The sequence below is a fragment of the Bombus affinis genome, chromosome 10, assembly GCF_024516045.1.
Source record: "Bombus affinis isolate iyBomAffi1 chromosome 10, iyBomAffi1.2, whole genome shotgun sequence".
In the NCBI taxonomy this organism is placed as follows: domain Eukaryota; kingdom Metazoa; phylum Arthropoda; class Insecta; order Hymenoptera; family Apidae; genus Bombus; species Bombus affinis.
The window spans coordinates 6,883,651-6,902,414 of record NC_066353.1 but is presented as its reverse complement, the minus strand read 5'-3'; the positions used below and the strand labels follow the sequence as shown (position 1 = coordinate 6,902,414).

Below are 18,764 nucleotides of genomic sequence, written 5' to 3'. Positions count from 1 at the left end.
GATTATTATTTATTTTTAATCGAATGTTTAAGGCGAGTTCAAACAATTTCGCTATTTTCATCGAATTATTTATGTCTACTCGTATAAGGTTGCGCATAATACATACCGTGCGGTATGAAAGTTATAAAATTTCAACCTCTTAAAGGGGAACGAGTACATAAATTTGCAGTTGGCAAGAAAGTTGTAGATCGAGGCAGCGTAAAGGATGTTCTAACGCCATAAAAAACATTTCCTTGCGTTTTTCTGCGTTGGTGGTAATGATATCATTAGTAACTACGATAGCACGGTATAATTGGTAACACGATACCTTAGTGCTGCGTGAAACTTTGAGACACTTTGTATAAAATATAAACGAAGGCTAGTAATTATTTTCTAGCGCTAATGCCCCTTACAAACTTAACTTCCTTTTTCCTCTGTAGCCAGTCTTGTTACTTTGTTTCTCAAATTAATAAACGATAATTGCATAGTAGCGAACCTCTGAAAACTCAACAACCATCAAATATTCCATTATTTGTCATATGTAGGCAATTTGCGAAAAAACAAAGCAGAGAAGTTACGATATAAGTGCCGTATACAACGTTTCGGTATAATTAATTCGATATAAAGATCTAAAACTTTCGCAAAAGCTTTCTTATCGACATCGGTTAAAAATATATAAACTATGACGGTACTCGTAAGTACGCTTTTCGACATAAAGATCAGAACGTCCACCCATCTATCGGCAAACTTTCACAAATTTTATTTTATTTGGAATTTTATATGTTATTATAAGGCACGTATGACGCGAATGAAATAATATATAGACGACGAAAGCGGCGATGAAAAGCATCGAATTTGTTTGCGGTGTACGTCAACAGAGTCCTCCCGCACGATCGAATTAATATTGTTAATGGAAAGTTTCGAAATCGCAAGTTACAAGTCACTAATATCGATATGACGAATATCCTGGATAACGCGTTCACGAGTTTAATAACGAAATAAACGAAATTTCGTAAGTAAATTTTACAAATTATAAATTATCGATTGTCTCGTTTGATGAAAAATTACAGAATTACGAACAAGAAGTCTATAATCCACGACATGTAACTTGTTTTAATTTATTAATATTATTCGTAGGTAAATTACCGCGTAAGAAGACCGAAGCCCGATTAAATTTTACCAAAGTATACAAATCACGAGACAAAACGAACGACTAGTGGCAAAATTTGTTGTAATACGTCTAAATGGTCCATTAAAAGTTTGGTTATAGTATATCATAATTGAAGTAGACGTGGCTTAGCTTTGTTCGCTAAAACGTCGCGTCGATTTTAAATATCGCTGCTTGAATCAAGTCGGCGAAAGTATTTAAAAGAACATTATTTAACGTACAATTTAAAAATCAACGAATTCGAGAATACTTTTGATAACAAGATTGTTCCACGAGGTTTACCTACTCGATAATCTACGCCACGTAATAATCAATTCGATTCATTCAATAAGAAAAATATAAATAAAATCTAATTACGATATAGTAAATTTATGATCGATATTGGCAATATTATTCGTAACGCGATAACGCAAGAGTAAAAATAAGATGTAAATTACGATTACGCTGGATGATATGCTAAACAAGTATAAAACTTGCAAGCCCATCATCGTTTATCCGATTTAATTGAGTCGTGGACGGCAAGAAGGATTATTGAAGGATAATGATAGATTTTCTCGAAGCAAGCAGCCGCAATTGGGTTATCTGTATAGGAGTATTTACTGACCCCGGTCTGTTGCGCCACTCCATCACTTAGGGCAGGGCGTTTTCTCCATGAAGTTCCCTTGGGCTTCCGAGATTATGTCCAAGCGAAAAAGGAAACTTTGTGCGAGCTGCGTTTCAAACATGTCCTAAATCTTTCGGATATCCACTCGAATAGAGCCAATCGATCTTTCCATTTGGAAAAGGAAACGATGAAAGAGAAACCAATTGGTATCAATTTAACGATCCTCTTGATTTTTTTCGTTTCACGTCGTTGCGATTCTTAATATTTTACAATTTCTTTTGCATTGTCTTTTCTACGATCTTCTGTTTGAAGGATTTTTCAAATTTAAATAGTACCGTTCGCGATTATTTGGAGGAACGGTTATTAAGAAATTTAATGAAAACGAATTTGACGAAGGAATGGTTTTACTATCGTATATTATATCGTTGTTCATATTGCATCGTAATTGTAAATATCTACTTGATTCTTACCGTTAGTAAAGGATTTTATATATTATATTTTTCACAATAATCTCGATGCTCTCTAATTAAAAAAAATAACGAAAAAAAAAAGAAAAGAAAAATTATAGTACTTAGCAACTTTGCGTCGTCTGAAATATAGTATAATCTATTCTTTATTCTATAAAATATCTAGCTATCAACGCGTCTTCTATTCTGACGATAGACGTACTTTCGTTCGGGAAGTAGCGTCTTTCCCAATCGATTATACGAGCGTACAAATGTAACACGCATGCTATCTACGTATATCGCAATTTAACGTGAAATCGTCATTAAAAACTAGACCGGGTATTTCAGACGAAATCTCGTCAAATATCTCTGGAATAGCTCGATGGAATAAAGTCACTTTATAAAGCGAATTTTTCCTTCGTTGCATTTCCTCGGAATTTTAAGTAACACGTATCTGGAAATCATCATTATCCGTATTCAAATCAATTTTTAAACAATGCATATTTTATTAAATACATTGTTACAATACACATTGCAGAATTCCAATTATATCTTTAATATGGGAATACCACCGTAACCCCCCTATCTTTCCTACATTTATATCGATCAATGCTCATTCTGTAACTTCGCGTTACATAATAATAATAATAATGGTTCTAATCGTACCCCTTTAAATGTTGATTTCGCAAAATACGTTACGCGATATAACGTTGTACGCGATACGAGCGAAATCAAAGAGTGGAACCATTGATAATGCCACAGTTACTATTATTCGCAGTTAATTAAAGATTACACGCATGCTGTACAATCGAACAAGCAGAGATATTCCGCGATTTTCGGAAACAATTATTTCAATGGCCGAAGTAAGTAAATCGCCAAACTGAGTAGAAAAGATATAATATATTCGTTTTCGATTTACTATTTCATGAATGGAAAATATCATTTGAAAATAAGAAACAAAAGCTGTTCGCTATTATTCGAATTACATTTTTCGATATTCTGTTTCGCGCCGTGACAGTTTTTTGTCAGTGTCTAAACAATGTCCAGTCCACGACGCTTTATATGCTTATATCCGGTTGCCGATGTTTGACAATAGGCTCGATGATCGAGCGAAAATTTAACAATTTGCGCCTGAAAGCTCGATCGAATTCACCGTCACGCCTCTCTGCATTTGATACCGTATTTAAGAACAATGCCAGATAGACGATATCGGGCACAATATGAAATCGAAGAGTGGAATTAGTAGCGATATTGTCGACGATAAAGGTTAATTAACCTTTGATTCTGGCAAAGAAGAGAATACGACTCGTACGAATCGTCGAAACAGAATCAATCGTGCCAGTGTATGGATAATAGATTACTAATTAATTGGCAATTAGCGATTTATCGAACGCTGAATATTTCTCTGAATAGATTCTCGCAAAGAAGTGTTCTTATCTTCTTTTCGTATAGGGATACGAGAGATAAGTTTTGTTATATTTAATTAATAATATATTCGAAGAATTTATACGGTAAATACACGCGGAGAAATATGATATTAATAAAGTGATCTGAGAATTAAACGTAGGAATTTAATCGGGTTGATAAATTGAATCGAAAATAGATTCGAGTCTGAATTAATCCATCGATGTACATTTTTTACTTTTATTTCATAATTTATGCGGATCCCATTTTTTCTCTGGAAAAGATCTACTTATGGAAATTGGATAGATAAAGTATCGAATAAGGACAAGATAAGAGAAGAATCAAGCAGTGATTGTAAAAGAGCGATAAAAATGATTAATTAACCTTCTCCGTTTTCTTCCCTTTATGATATTCATTTACGTTTTTCAAATTGTCTTTGAAAGGATTATTTCCCAGTTATTAGTAAGAAATTACTCACAAACCATTACGCTGGAATTAATATAAAATTTCCATTATTTTACCTCCACCTAAAAATGATCAAATTTATTTAAAAGACAAAAGGTTTAAAAAGAGGCAACTGATTTTAGTTACGTAATTAAATCTATCAAAAAATATATGTAGATATAAATGAGTTTCATTTTTAGAATTATCGATTTCATCCATTATTATATTATACGATCTTCCTTTATTTATACTTTGCGATTATAATCAAAAAGATAACGAATAGAATAAAAATATCCGATAAGAACGATATTCTTTCTGAATTTTTAACGCTGCAAGATTCGCTGCGAAAAATTATATCGATATAGATTTTCGTTAGATCTTTCTTTGATACCTCGCATACCGAGGCTATCTGGTCAGTGAATATCGATCAATCCTAAGGTGTCTGCGAACCATTAATCGATATCGCTTCGTCGTCCATGTACATCTTCGAGCGCATCGAGTTCCATCTTATCGGCAACAACGGGTCTTCTCGTATCCTTAGAAACCAATGATGCTTTCGACTTAACGGTATGTATCAGATTTTCTATTTTTATCCTTACTTTTATAACTTCTTGCGTCTATTATTTATAAAATCTTGTATACCTTTGAAAAAAGTTAATGTCTTTTAATCAAATCGAAACGAATCGAATTACTAATATGAAAATAATACGTGTATCAATTGTGCAATCAGGCGATGTAATTGCGATTATACCGATTAAAACAATTTTTATGTTGCGACGAAAATTAATGAAAATTGGTAAGAATAGAATACTTCGATCGAAAAACTAATTGATTATTAGACGAAAGAAAATCTGAATCAGGGTCGATGAATAGATAATAAATCTGTGGTATTCATAAAACTGAGTAACTAACTAGGATAAAGGTGGTCAGCTGTGTACACAAAGCGGATTAGCTTTATTATTAAGTAGTCAGCAACGAAACTTTATGACCAGCAATATTGGTTTTCATTGTTCGTATCACGGTACATAAACTACATTTATATTGTTGCGTACCCGTGGCATAACTTGCTTTATTTGCATCTTTATACAATGGATTAACGTTCATGCAGTTTTCTGATTAAGACGAGATCGAAACGCGTCCGCGCATCGATATCGCCGAGGATCGAGGATCGTTTTCTCTCCTATTTCACATTCCATTTCACTGCGACTGTCAAATACTCGTGTTCCACGCTGTGGTTGTCACATGCTTGCATCATTGCCCCCTCTCGTGAAAAGGCGGGCGAGTTGATCGCGGCAACTTTATTCTGTCTATCGACAACTTTGCATCTCAGCGACCAGATGAAACGAATATTTCTTGTACCTCGAACAGGTATTTTACGATTTACCTGCGTCGCTTTTTACAGACAACCAACGCCTCGAAATTCGTCATCGGTATCCGTATCCGAAATTTCTCTATCCTCTGAATGACTAATTTGCATCCTCGCCTTTGCTTTGTTTTTTCGGTCTTGAACTTTTTGTTTCGCGAAACCTTGTTTCTCTCGCAAACCGCCACCAGAATCCCATCGGCGCTGCAATTATCGAACACCGGTTGATCGGCCACTCTCTGCTTAGTCTAGCCTTTTCCAACGAGACGCTCTTTTCTCGGCCGAGACTGCGGAGTCCTGGCTTCCCCTCTGTGCAACAGTCGGTCTTAGAACGTGTATTTCCCCCACAAGCACTCTTACACTCTGCTCGCGTCTTGCTCGGAGCAACGTTCTACAGGCGCGTTCTTCGTGATCGCGCTGACCCGGAAAGGGATTTGCTTCTGTATTATTCAGGCTTCTTGATAGGACCGCCGCAATCAGAGCTCGTTCGTACTCGCAAGTGGCAGCCCCGCAGCTCCGAAGCGAATCCACGTTCCAGCGGCCCCGACATTCATCGATTTCAGAGTCCCAACTTTCTCCTCCCGAGGTTCGCCGATACCACTCTTCGGATGACACGATTTTCCCATTCTTTGTCAGCGTTCGCCGCATCAACATCTTTCAACCGACCTTCGCTCTCGTGGATTAAAACGAGTTCTTCTTTCGAAGCGTTCGCGACGGTTTCCGCGGTTCAGAACGAATTTGACAACTTTGTAGCCGCTACGTCCTCCCTTCCCGTATCCCTGGACCTTTTCCCTTTTCCAGCAATCCTTCTGAAGCTGTCTTGACTTCGAACAGGCGTCCAACAGGTTTCAATCTCGTGATTCCTGTCCTCGATCTTTCTCCCATCCATCGACGTTCGTGCCTCCGAACGAGCAACGTCCACGGCCACCTACCGCTCTTATTGCGACCAAAGATCGAATTGGCATCCCACTCCTGACACCTTTATACAATACAGTTTTCTGATCATGCAAAGAAAGAGAGAGAGAAAGAGAGAGAGAGAGAGACTTCTCTATAACAAATAAAATATCATAATCTTACGATATCGACGATTATCCATTAAATGTGGCTTCGTGGGTATAATAAATTTGTATTATTAATTTAACGAAATATACAAAAATTTCACTTTTTACAGTGAGATCGTTTAAAAATTAAGTCGTTAAAAAAGCGATGTCAATTAATCTCATGTCATCAAAATTATTTTCTTATGTGATTTTAAGATTAAAGAATTATCTGTTTTTTCTCCACCCTTCACATAGCATCGAAAGTATGTCTCTTAACGGAAAGTATGTATCTTTGGCTCCTATAAAACTTCGTTAATTACATCTTTATACCTAACAGGTTCTTTCATCTTTTAACTATTTTATATTCAAATATTTCTTTTTAGTCATAAGATGAAACAAAATTAGAGTGGAAGAGTCGGATAGTGAAATATTAAAGGAACGTCTAAAAGAGATAGAAAGAGAAAGAGAGAGAGAGTAGCACGATGACGAAGTGACAAGAAGAAAGGAGAGAATTTTACCAAAGAAATGACCTATCAACAACAGAAGTAGAAAGAAGAAGGGATGCTTTAGAGAGTAAAATAGGCGAGAGGAGAGAAATAAAGCTACAAAGGCAATGGCTGTGCAGTAAGAAAGAAAAATCAAAATATAATCGAAGATTGAAAGAAATCGAGAGAAATTGACAAAAACGTCAAAATACCTAACAGAAGGAAGAAGAAATATACTACTACCATCTATACGTTTTTTCATCTTGAAATTTCCCAGCTTAGACATTAATATTTTATCGAGCACTGTTGCTCCTTTAAAATTGACGTATCTAAAATTTTCAACTAATTTCGGATATGGTTAATAGCATAATAGGGGTTTCCCTCTTTTTTACGGTTAGTTACCTTCTGGAAATTTGAGCATTCGATCTGATCGTTAACGGTTGATCGGTCGATGAATACTGCCTCGGTCCTTTCCGTTTCGATCAGAGCTGAACCACGTGTCTAGGGAATTAGTGCATCATTGAGGATGATACAAACCGATTGGTTTACGTACTAAAATTGTTCGCTATCGATTCACGGCCGAATATGTGATTGTCGAAAAGGATGCTTTTATCAAAGGGATATCGTAATCCGGAATGCAAAATAAAATTTTTTGATATAGACTTTTTACACCACACGTTTATTTACGTTTCGATATGGAATAGTCTTTTAAAAAGAGAGTTCTCCGATGTTTCGGTCATTTTACTTGTCCGATTCGAAAAAACGATATGATTCTCGATACGAGTATAAGAGTGGTCATAACGTAAACCGCAATGAAAAAGAATATTTCGATAGTTAACGAATATTCTACACTCTGAAATTTGCATTTTTTGTATTATGCGCGTTAAAAAATCGGAAAAGGAAATTTCTTTAGGTAGAAAAATTCCTCGTGTACGACATGTATCTATAGGTTATCGGTAATTTTATGCTCCTTTGACGTAAAACAGGAAAGGAAACGTAGGTGTAACGTTAATTGGAAAATTTTACTCTTACTGTATTAGTCGATTACAAATTTATAGCATGTTTGAAAAGCAACTGGATTTTTAAATGCTTGCTTTTTAGTTACTGCCTAAAAACGCCGATTCGTTATAATTATAGTCCCTTCGATTACAGTATGATTCGATAAAAATATAACGCATAGTTAATTTTCGGACTACAGACAAAACAAGATTCAATAATCGAGCCAAGAATATCGACCAACATTTTTTTCGTAATTTGTCAGCTTATCAACTCTTCCGAAAGCATGCAGCGAAATATTAAACTGGCCTTTGAATTTCAATTCGACGTTATTCTAGTACCCTGGTTGGAAATTAGTTGGGAATATTTTTATAAACGGTCCGGGGAATATGAAATACCATGCATATTGTAAAATAGGATGAAAATTGTGGCGTACGTGAATACACGCATGCAAACTTCTGCATAACTGTTTAAATGCAGATGAAGCAGAGTGGACGTTCGAATAGAGTGATTTAAATCAACTAACCCCCGCTAGCTCTGGCTGACCTTATATGTAGATAATACTGGTACGGGTGGCAGTGCTCATAAATCTCGTAAGGAAATTTCAGTAGAAAGAAAAATAGTTCTCGGCTACAGTGATTAATTGATTTACGAGCCACGAGATGCGCTTCATTGTATATTAGTCTCGCTATATAAGCATGCATGATCTTATATAATACATGTAGTAGAGGAGTTCCGTTTTACCTGCATGTATCGTTCGAAACGTATATTAAATTGGAAAGGTGGAACACAAGAATTTTGAGAACGCGAGGTAGACAGCATTTAAGATGCCACGCTATCTAAACAGTTAAGCAATATACCGTTAAAAGCGTTTGATTTACCTGAAATACCGTTTTATTTTTTCCCGTCTTATCTCATACGTTTATACGTAATATAAGATCAAATAATCTAATAATTTAGCGATACAGACAAATATGATTATTATTTCGTATCGTATTTTCGAGACAGACGCGATATCGATTCTGAATTTTAGCTCACAGTGAAAATTAATAACTTTCGAAACACGAATATCGATTCTTAGAAACGTAACATTTAGAGCTAAAAGTTGAAAAATTGGACTTGGATCTCGGACGTACGCGAATGAATATATTAATCTAAAACATATAACAAACTGATAATCGTTAGAAGTAGATGGTCAGTGCGTAGCTGTCATAGCTAGATAGGTGGGAAATTAACTTTTGAATTATAACAATGTTACGGAGAACTAAGTATGAATTTCGATGAAGCGTTGATCGGCTACAAAATGATAAAAATCGAAGGCAACATTTTTTCCCAACTAGTTTGCAAAATAAGTTCCCAATAAGCTGACGTAGATGGAAAAGCATTACGACTATATTTTTTTCGAGTGGAAACAATATCGGCAATGAAGAAAAATGTAGATTTTTATGTTACAATCAACCGGTATGTGTTGTAGCCGATATCCGGGCTCAGCAATACCCGGACAATAGAAGCCAAATGAGAGTTGTACGTTGCGGCGACTCTGCTGGACCCACACTCACCCTCTGCTCCTACCATCGTACCAAACCCTCGCTAAACAGCTCTTCCTCCGTTTCTTTAACTAAATGTCAACAAATAAATTTGTAACGCGTCATTGGCTAAACTTTAACGCGCGTTACAGTGTGCGTAATATAGTATTTCGATTTATCGACAGCCACTCCTGTCTATTTTCATACCGTTCTGTCGCGATAAAGAGTTCCTTGACCCGCGGAGCGTCGCATAAAATTGTTTAGGTACTGCGGAAAAGAGAACGAAGGAAGAACGGAAAAAGTAAAGCTTGTAACGCGTACATTGCCGTCCTTTTTTAATACTCTGAATGTCCAGAAGGTTGTCGGGATAATATCGGAAGGTTGAGATTCGTAATGGTGTAAAACGAGTCACTGCTAGTTTTCGTGAAATGGTGCTCTTTATTATTACAAAAAATTCATCATATTTTTTTCGTGTCATGAACAAAGTATCATAAAAATCATACAGGTATGTTTCAAATTTCTCTGTAAATGTCACAGCAAAAAAAAAAAGAAAAAAAAAAGCAAAACGAAATGCGAGAACGAGCTAATATTACCATGCGATAGTAAACGCTTGTTCTTGCAGCAGTCTTGTCCTGTCGGCGACAAGAAATGTTGGAAAACTTCGCATCGTTCGGAGAACGTTCCTTTGTATCGCTGATAGTTCGTCGGCCGGAACATTCACTGTCTCGTTCGTGAATTAATTAGGCAAGATTAATTAGGTGTCAATCGACAACGAACATCTTACGAAAGATACTTGCGAAAGGAACGTAACAACGAAATTAACGGTATCGAAAAAATTGTAATTTAGCTGGCACAAAAATTTGCAGTCCATTTCGATGCTTTTTATATTCCATAAAAAATAAGTAGAATCGGGCAAAATAGATTGTTTTTGATTTTATATTTATTTTATACAGTTATATTTCGTTTCGCGTTTCGCTATCTCGATCATTGTACAGAAAATTCAGTGCTAAACGCTTCTTGTACTATTACGCGAAAATTCTTCCCTGTATTAGCTCGTGCAATGGAAGGTCTACTATACGTATAACTCGTATAAAGAACGTTTATCTCATAATCGATATTACCTCGCTCTCTGTCACAAATATTTTGAAACTATAACGTTAAAGAGTATTTATAAGAGTATTTCAAATAAACAGCGATACATGAATCTATTTTTTATCAGCAGCGGTTTGTAAACTTTACGAATTTAATGGATATTTGTATTTCCTCGATAAACATTTTCTGGGTGAAATTAATGGTAGGAGAATTTGGTTACTCGAGGCAGGGAAATTGATTAATAATCTACGTAATAGTAATCATAAAGTTATTGTATAATCTGCCAAGTTTACCAGTTGGAAAGTACCATAACTTGCACATCAGTCGGAGAAATTCCCTCTTGCAAACTTATCACGTCTCGAACTCTGGCGATGCGTGACTTAAGTACAACCTGGAATATTCGTGTTAGAAAAGACGGTTTACAAGAGTCAAAGGTACTCGTGAAACTGTTTTCAAATTATATCAAACTGTTTTAAAAAAGCACGTGCATCGAAATGATGATACAGATCTGTATGCGTACGATACAGTGGCTCATGAGTATTTCAACAGTTTATACAAATTTTTTATGGATACAGCTTGCGTCTTGATGAAATGAAACAAATAATTAATATCGTGACTGAACGATTCATTGTATAAGAAATATAGAGAACGAAACGACAATTCCGTGATACTGTTATTAGTTAAGTATTACCTGCAGATATATTTACCCTAAGATCGAAGACTTTTTATACGTTCTTGGGAAAATTTAGATAAGGAAGTTATTTTTTAAGATTTGCTCGAAAGAGCATAGTTGATATATTATCGACTTTTATAGTTGTACTCAATTTTTTAACATTATTCGTTATTATTTTTATAATCACGTTCTCTTCGTTCTTATAATATTATAACACGTAGGTTACAGAACCGCGTGTATGTACGTATATTTCCAGAGTACCGTTTTGTATACTAATAATTATTGCTGAAATGCAAAATAATGGGTTATACACGTACACGTGTACACATATGAAAGCATAAACCACACAGGCTACAAATATGGGGTATAAACGACGATTAGTGGGCAAATTTTCGGCATTGTTTCATTGGAATTCGGTATTATCGTTCTATAACATCGTTCCATTGTTCGTATTCCCTTTGACTTGGTTTGAAAATCTGTTGGTGATTTTATGATTATTGAATTCTGCGAATGTCGAAATTAATCGTATTTATACATTATAACATATTTTCTACGTTGTATGTATTTCCGACAGCGATAAAATATCCCTTTACTCTGATTTAATACGACGTATTATATCCATTTTTGCGAACTCGTCCAAACCTTCCGTATTTTACTATTTAACGTTGATTGTTTAATTCGTTATAATTTTTAATATCATAGAAACAGCATCGATTTAAAATTTATGTAATTATTTTAAAGACGTACACTTTGCATCTCTATCGCTTTCCACGTATTGGTATTGAACTTAAATTTGACACCAGTTTCACCGAAAACGATATATTTATCGTTTAGTTAATAATAATAATCGTATAATAATCGTGAACGAGTTCAATGTACAATAAACATGTACGTCACACTGATCATTCTATCGGTTTCTTAAAAAATTTTCTGGATTTCTTATCTATCGTCGGAGGAATCATACTTTTGGACCTAACAGACTACTCGTCTTCTTGTTCGTTATATGGAAAAGCTCGATTTTAGTCACCGAATAATATGAAAATTAGGAAATTAATGAAAATGTTCGTTTATATAGTTTTCGAGTACGAAGAATCTAAATACAGAAATTATTCGTTATTAATTTTTTAAAAGGGAAAGTTCGACATCTTTTGAATCGCGCAACGCTAACGCTACGTTAATAAAATAATAAAAATTACGAGATTGTTCGAAATATTTCAAATTTTTCAATAACTTGTGATTCAACGTAAATTTTTCATTCTATTAAGCTGCCAATAATCTATGACAATGTTTGACGCGATTGTAAATAATAAAGAAAGGAGAAAAATCATAATTCATGGCGTCGATCGTATTCTTCGCGATAATTATATTCACCGTATTTCATTACCACTTAATACCATCTACATAATGTTATAACAATACATTCCTTGATATCATCTATAAATTTCACTGGCGTACATTTTATTTATTACGTTCATCGCGTGACACTCAACACGCGGTCATCGCCGGTAATTAATTCGAATTCCTCCCGTTTAATTTGATGCTGCGAAATTATTTAATGCGATTATCGTTATTTCAAGTGCGACACCATGTAATTTGATTCATCCTTGTAACCACCTGCGCGTGACATACGTAAATATGCAAATTAAATAGGCTATCGTGTTCGGATTCTGTTTGTTCACAAACACACCTTCGTCTTCGAGAATATACATCTACCGTTTGCTATTTTTTCTTCGTCGTGATACAAGGTAATCGAACGATCGTTACTATTACGATCGTTTCTATCGCAATTCGTTGCAAATCGCGTTTGTTTCGTCTCGATTCTTGGTGAGTCAGAATCGTTCCAGTTCCATATACCAAATACCTATGAAAGTACAGCCGGCGAAAAATATACACGGATTCGAATCGTCGCGTCGTCGAAACGACGGAACATTAGAATATCGAATGCGTGCAATTTCCTCGGTATGTGCGTCGTTGCGTGTTGTACAGCTTTTCCTTTGTATTTAACCTACTCCCTTTCGCTATTCCCTTTAAATTTTCACCAAACTCGTGTACCATTGCAAGGTTAATTCATTCAACGTAACAAATAGAACCAACAAAAGAGAAACGATGTTACGCGTTTCGCGTTTACGAGCTTGATAATTACTACAGTTACCTTTGAATTTGAACATTTCAGCGGGGAAGTTTCAAATTTGCCTTAAACTTGTCGCTTAAATTATATTTAATTATATTTGAAGATCAGAGGAGAATATCATGATACGTGTGCACACTCTACCGCTAAACGGAAGAATTTTAGTACGATATGATCGAAACTGAAGACAACCTGCTAGGACCAAATCTATAACTCTTTTAAAAATAGTCGACAAATTGACGAAATTTTACGAAAGTCAAAGATATAATCCAATGCCATAACATTATTACGAGCAATATTTGTCAAATTTTGAAAAGAACAAAGAAACATGTTTAATTTCAAAACCAAATATACAAACAAACGTTATAATCGTTACGTTAACGACGTTAATTAACAACGTAATGAGCTTTGAAACTGTTTTCTCGTAAAAGGTTGTTATCGTTATGTTCGTTTATTTAATACGTATGCATCAATATGACTTACGAACTTTCCCTGTAGTCTTTATTCCACGATTGTATCCTACTGTATTGATTTTATTCTGTTCGATCTTATCCTAATTCGTTTCATTTTAGATTTTTATTTTAGGTGTTCGATAATCTAGTGGTCATTTCCGAGACACGGTTAAATAATTTAATACGTTCTTCGTCCACGTTTTAGTTGCGCTATTGCTTCCTCTTTTAGCGTTCCGTAATCCATTCCTAATTGATCGGTCACTCACGATATCCAATTTACATCTGCCCTCGTTCCTTACTAATTGTCCCGAATTGTTGCCTCTATGTTTCGTACGAAAATGTATGTGTCGTAGCTGTAAAAACAGCGAAAGAGTTATTTGCGTTCGTTTATTAAAATTCTATATGCGCGTATGTATTTTATAGTTTCCATTTACTGTTACCATCTATTGTTGCCTGTACGTACGATCCAAAATATGTAGATATAGAAATATCATCGTTACTCGTAAAAAACATAGTCCGTATAAAGTAACGCATACGTTAATCTTTATTCAACGACCCGAACGATTCTAAGAAAATTAACGCAAATACTAACACAGGGCAAGCAATTTCGTTCTGAGTGTAACAATACGTTCGTAACGTTCGTGTAAAGTTTCTTTTTTCGTTCACTTCCTTCTTGCGCAATCTATCGAGCGAAGATATTAATCATCAACTTTGATATACGACACGTGCCACTAAGTGTGTACAACGCCCAGTGGCGTGTCACGGAGCGATGCAGATTTATCGTATATTAATTTGTTATTTTAATCAAACCTAGTTGGTAGTCTTCGTTACGAAGATCTATCAGCTATCAGGTTCGTTGCCAGGCAGTCTGTATGGGATTCAGGCCTTTTGTCGCAGCGTTCGCCGAGCCTGTTATTTCTTTAACAGGCGATGTTCGGTATATACCAGACTGCGTTTAAGACTCGTCGTGCCATCGTGTTCTGACGCTTTTCGATAATCATTAAATTTCAATCACGCGTCATTCTCCATATAGGGCAGACGTACGTTCAGATTCGTTTCAACACATTCGTTCTATGTAATAACAATTTATACAAATAACAAATAACTGCCGGGCAAGTTCTTATTCGAATTGTAAATTGTAATATGCACTGACTTGGCCACATTAACTTCAATTTTCCATGTTCTCAACAAGACTGCTATTTCGTTAAGCCGTGATTGTAATTTCTCCGAGGCTTCGCTGGATCAACGTTGGTAGCTAGGATTTCTGTGCCATCGGTATATCTTCCGTTTATACCAAATAAACAGTTCAAACAAACCTACTAAACACCAGCTTAACAGACCTTAATCTACCTTAATCTACCTTAATCTACCTGCATCTTGAACGTTAATATCGTTCAAGGTTCGCGATCTCGATCGAACAGTTGCAACCTGGCTGATCGCCACTTAGTTGATAGGTCGCAACAACGTTGTTACACGAGTGGATCACGATCACGAATACGATTACAAGCACTTGAACATTAGCTATGTTGTCGAAACAAATTCGATTCGTTCGGCTGCTATAACGCGCGTCTATCTCTCTAAAATGAATTAATTCCGTTAAAAGGTCAAAACTATTTTTCGTATAAATGCGAAGATATATATATATATATATACATGTTACATTTCATATAAATGTCGAAAAAGGAGCGTGTTATGTTATTATACACACTTGGATAGACTGTAAGTATAATTTTAATTAAAAGCAGGTATAGGAGAAACTTTCCTCGTGCATAGTACAAAATGTCGGATATAAATTTCATTAAAGAAAGAAAATTAAATCATTTTCGCTGAAAGCTTGAGACAATTGAAATAGAGTGAGAATTACGTACAATCCTTCAAACGCAAGGCAAAGAACTAATTGTTAAATAAGGAACAAATCTATATTCAAATAGGCAACAAATTGCCTGTGCAACTGATCGAAGTAAAATATTATAAAGGTTCGATCCTCGAGATTCGTACGATAGCTGCTGACTCTAAATTAGAAAGAATTCGACACGCTGTTCATAGCGCTCGTAATTCGCGGCGCGCTAACGTATCCATCCTTTCGAACGGCTTGCAGACCTATTTTGTCTCGCAGATAAGACAGCAGACCGCCTTTTCCGCACATTTCACCGTGTCCGTAATTCATAAAAAGGAAATGTCTTCTTTAATGATTTCAGCCAGAGACGTTATCTTGAAATGAATATAAGAGGACACGCTCGCTACGAAAAAACAGCTTTACAAAGATAATGAAACAGGCTGTTATGACAAGGTTTCGGCTATTAAACTATGGACGGAGCGAGGCGAAGAAGTTGAAAAAACATACCGTTGAAAATAGGTTAAATTTCTCACGTACCGTCCGAGTTAAAATTTTATTTCTCAAAAATAGCGACTGTTCTTGACCGTGGCATAAACGAAACCCTCCGAGTTTCCGGATATAACACTCAATAGTCGCTACCAACTCTTACCAATATGAACTCGTAAATTTCACAGTATCGCCTAATAGTTCATTATTAACAAAACGAGACGACATTAACAAGGATCTGAATTTAACGCCATTTTAGCAATCAGCGTGTCTTAATTATCTCCTCCTTTGTATGTAGCATAAGATGATGTAATAATGCGTAAGCAACGATATTATCCTCTCAAATAGTACTAAAGCGAAGAAAGACGAAGAACGATATACATATGGCAATCTAAAAACTAGTGGGTAGGACTACTCGCGGCCAGGATTCTCTCTTGGTCCGCTCGCGCGCCGCATTGTGTCCCTTTTTTCGCATCGGTCCTCGGCTGGTCAGTCGCTCATGACGTCCAATTCATTTTTGCATTCGTTTCGTACCGATGCTTGTAAATTGGACTTGCTGTAATTCAGAGAGAGAGAGAGAGAGAGAGAGAGAGAGAGAGAGAGAGAGAGAGAGAGAAAGAGAGAGGAAAACCGTGGGTTTGGACCGGGTAATCTCGACCAAACGCCAGTCAGCAAATGTCCGTGCTACGTCCAAAACGATACGACGCGACGTACCCGTACACACACCAGTGCCCTCGTGTATATAGAAAACGGAAAGAGAGACAGTCGGATGACAGAGCGAGGAAGGAGCCAGGGACAAAACGAAAGGGAGAGAGACGGAGAGAGAAATTCGAACCGCTTTGCAACTACCTCACAGTCGCGGGTACGTGAATATGCCACCAAGGGCGCACACATGACTGCAATTCACCAATAAGCCGCATATTAATCACAGCTCCAGAGTGACATTTTGCGAAGCACCGTCGACTATATAGCGAAACGAGTACAGATTATAATATAGAACGGTCCTCTCCGGAATAAAAAGATTTGCGATAGCCTTATCGCTTCGTAACCGTCGTCGCCAAGGACTTTATTCCTATGAAATTACGACGTCCGCGGTGGATGATACGATGCGACGAGCGATTGCGAATGTCTTAGATGTTGATTCTCCGGTTAGCGAGTCTTAGTCTTATCGTTAGCAAGATTCGTATATTTATTAACGAACGAACGAATAAATGTTTCTGTGTTTTGTGATTTTCTATCGTTTAATTACTATTTTCCTTGTTATCGGACGTTATACGGGACATTCTTCAAAGGTATTTCGAAACAAATGTCCGAACACGTTCACGAGCCTGTGTTTTATTAATATAATCTTAGCTTTATGAAATAATTACGCCGAAAATGTGTGTGAAATATACCGACGCAAAATATGTGTAATTTAAAGCTTAGTTTGTGTAACAATCGCTAATATTAATGGAAATATTCGAGTTTGGTAAGCTTTGTAACGAAACTGCTGTCACGACCATAATAGAATATCAATAACTTTGATAACATCTTTGATGGTTGCGAATAGTTGGAGCACTTACGTATAATATCGAACACGTTAATATGTAGCACGCCGTGAAGGTTCGCTTGTTGATTCAAGACGAAAACTCGTTAATGTACAATACAAGACTCAAAGAAATTTCTATAGAAAATTTAATTTACAATGTTATCTCAAAATATTTCTGGATTAAAGGAAAATTTTATCTTAAACGACGCTATAAATTTACATTTTAACTATTCTTTTTCAATAATTTTAATTAATTTTCAAGTATTTGTACCGTTAAGCACACCGATTTTTTTTCTTTTTTTTTTTATAATATTCATAAATAACACTACGAGATTATACAAAATTTCTCTTCAATGTTAGAAACTTTTAACAATGGCTTTATTATTCCTGTATACGTTAGGAAATAAACATATTATTGTTGTATTATATATTGTTTATATATAAACATATTGTATGTTATATATTCTTTATTTAAATAAAAAATGACTCTTTTTTTAAGTCTACGAAATGAACGAACGTGACCGTATATTTAACTTCCGGTTGAAACGATCGCTGCGTAAAAAATTTATTTAAAAGAAAACTCTAATCGTATCCCGATTGAATCGTCACGCAGCAGCTCGCAATAATTTATACGATATATCTCTACCTCATTTTTCCTTCCAACGTTCCTATCTTTGCTTTATCAATCCATTACTTTTTCCCTTCTCGCAAACGATTCTCTTCGTCGATCGTTCATTTCTTTGTTCAATTGGCTCAACTATCTATCGATTCTCCGGATCCCTCCTTTCATCTTTATCTTTTTCTCTTCCGCCGCTTCCGACAAACATGCGTTTGTTAACACGTAACTGTTTACGATCAGATGAAACGAATGCACGTAATTCCGTTTGATTCGAAGCTGGACAATCCCCCTGCTCTGTTTCTGTACCGGAGCCCAGCGTTGTTCGGCCGCTGGATTGCTGGAAAAAGGAGATAAACGAATTACCCCGTTCGCCAAACAAAACCTCCATTATTTGTGCCGGCGTGGCTCAGTTCGTTACGCAAGACTGTGCCTGCCTCATTCTGTTCGACGCAGCTTCGACGCAGCTTCGACGCCCCGGATCGATGGTCGTTCGA

At 36.0% G+C, this 18,764-nt stretch overlaps 2 protein-coding genes across 3 annotated transcripts in view; one reads left to right on the top strand and one right to left on the bottom strand.

Moving 5' to 3' along the window:
* The window catches only part of LOC126921005 (lachesin-like), a 256,734-nt gene that overhangs the window by 132,869 nt on the left and 105,101 nt on the right, over nucleotides 1-18,764 (top strand). The window lies entirely within an intron of this gene.
* Nucleotides 12,487-18,764, bottom strand: part of LOC126920983 (protein shuttle craft) — a 219,593-nt gene continuing 213,315 nt past the window's right edge. Inside the window, exon 11 of the mRNA XM_050732051.1 lies at nucleotides 12,487-12,496. The gene's annotated coding sequence lies outside the window, so the exon portion shown is untranslated. The remainder of the gene's footprint in view (nucleotides 12,497-18,764) is intronic.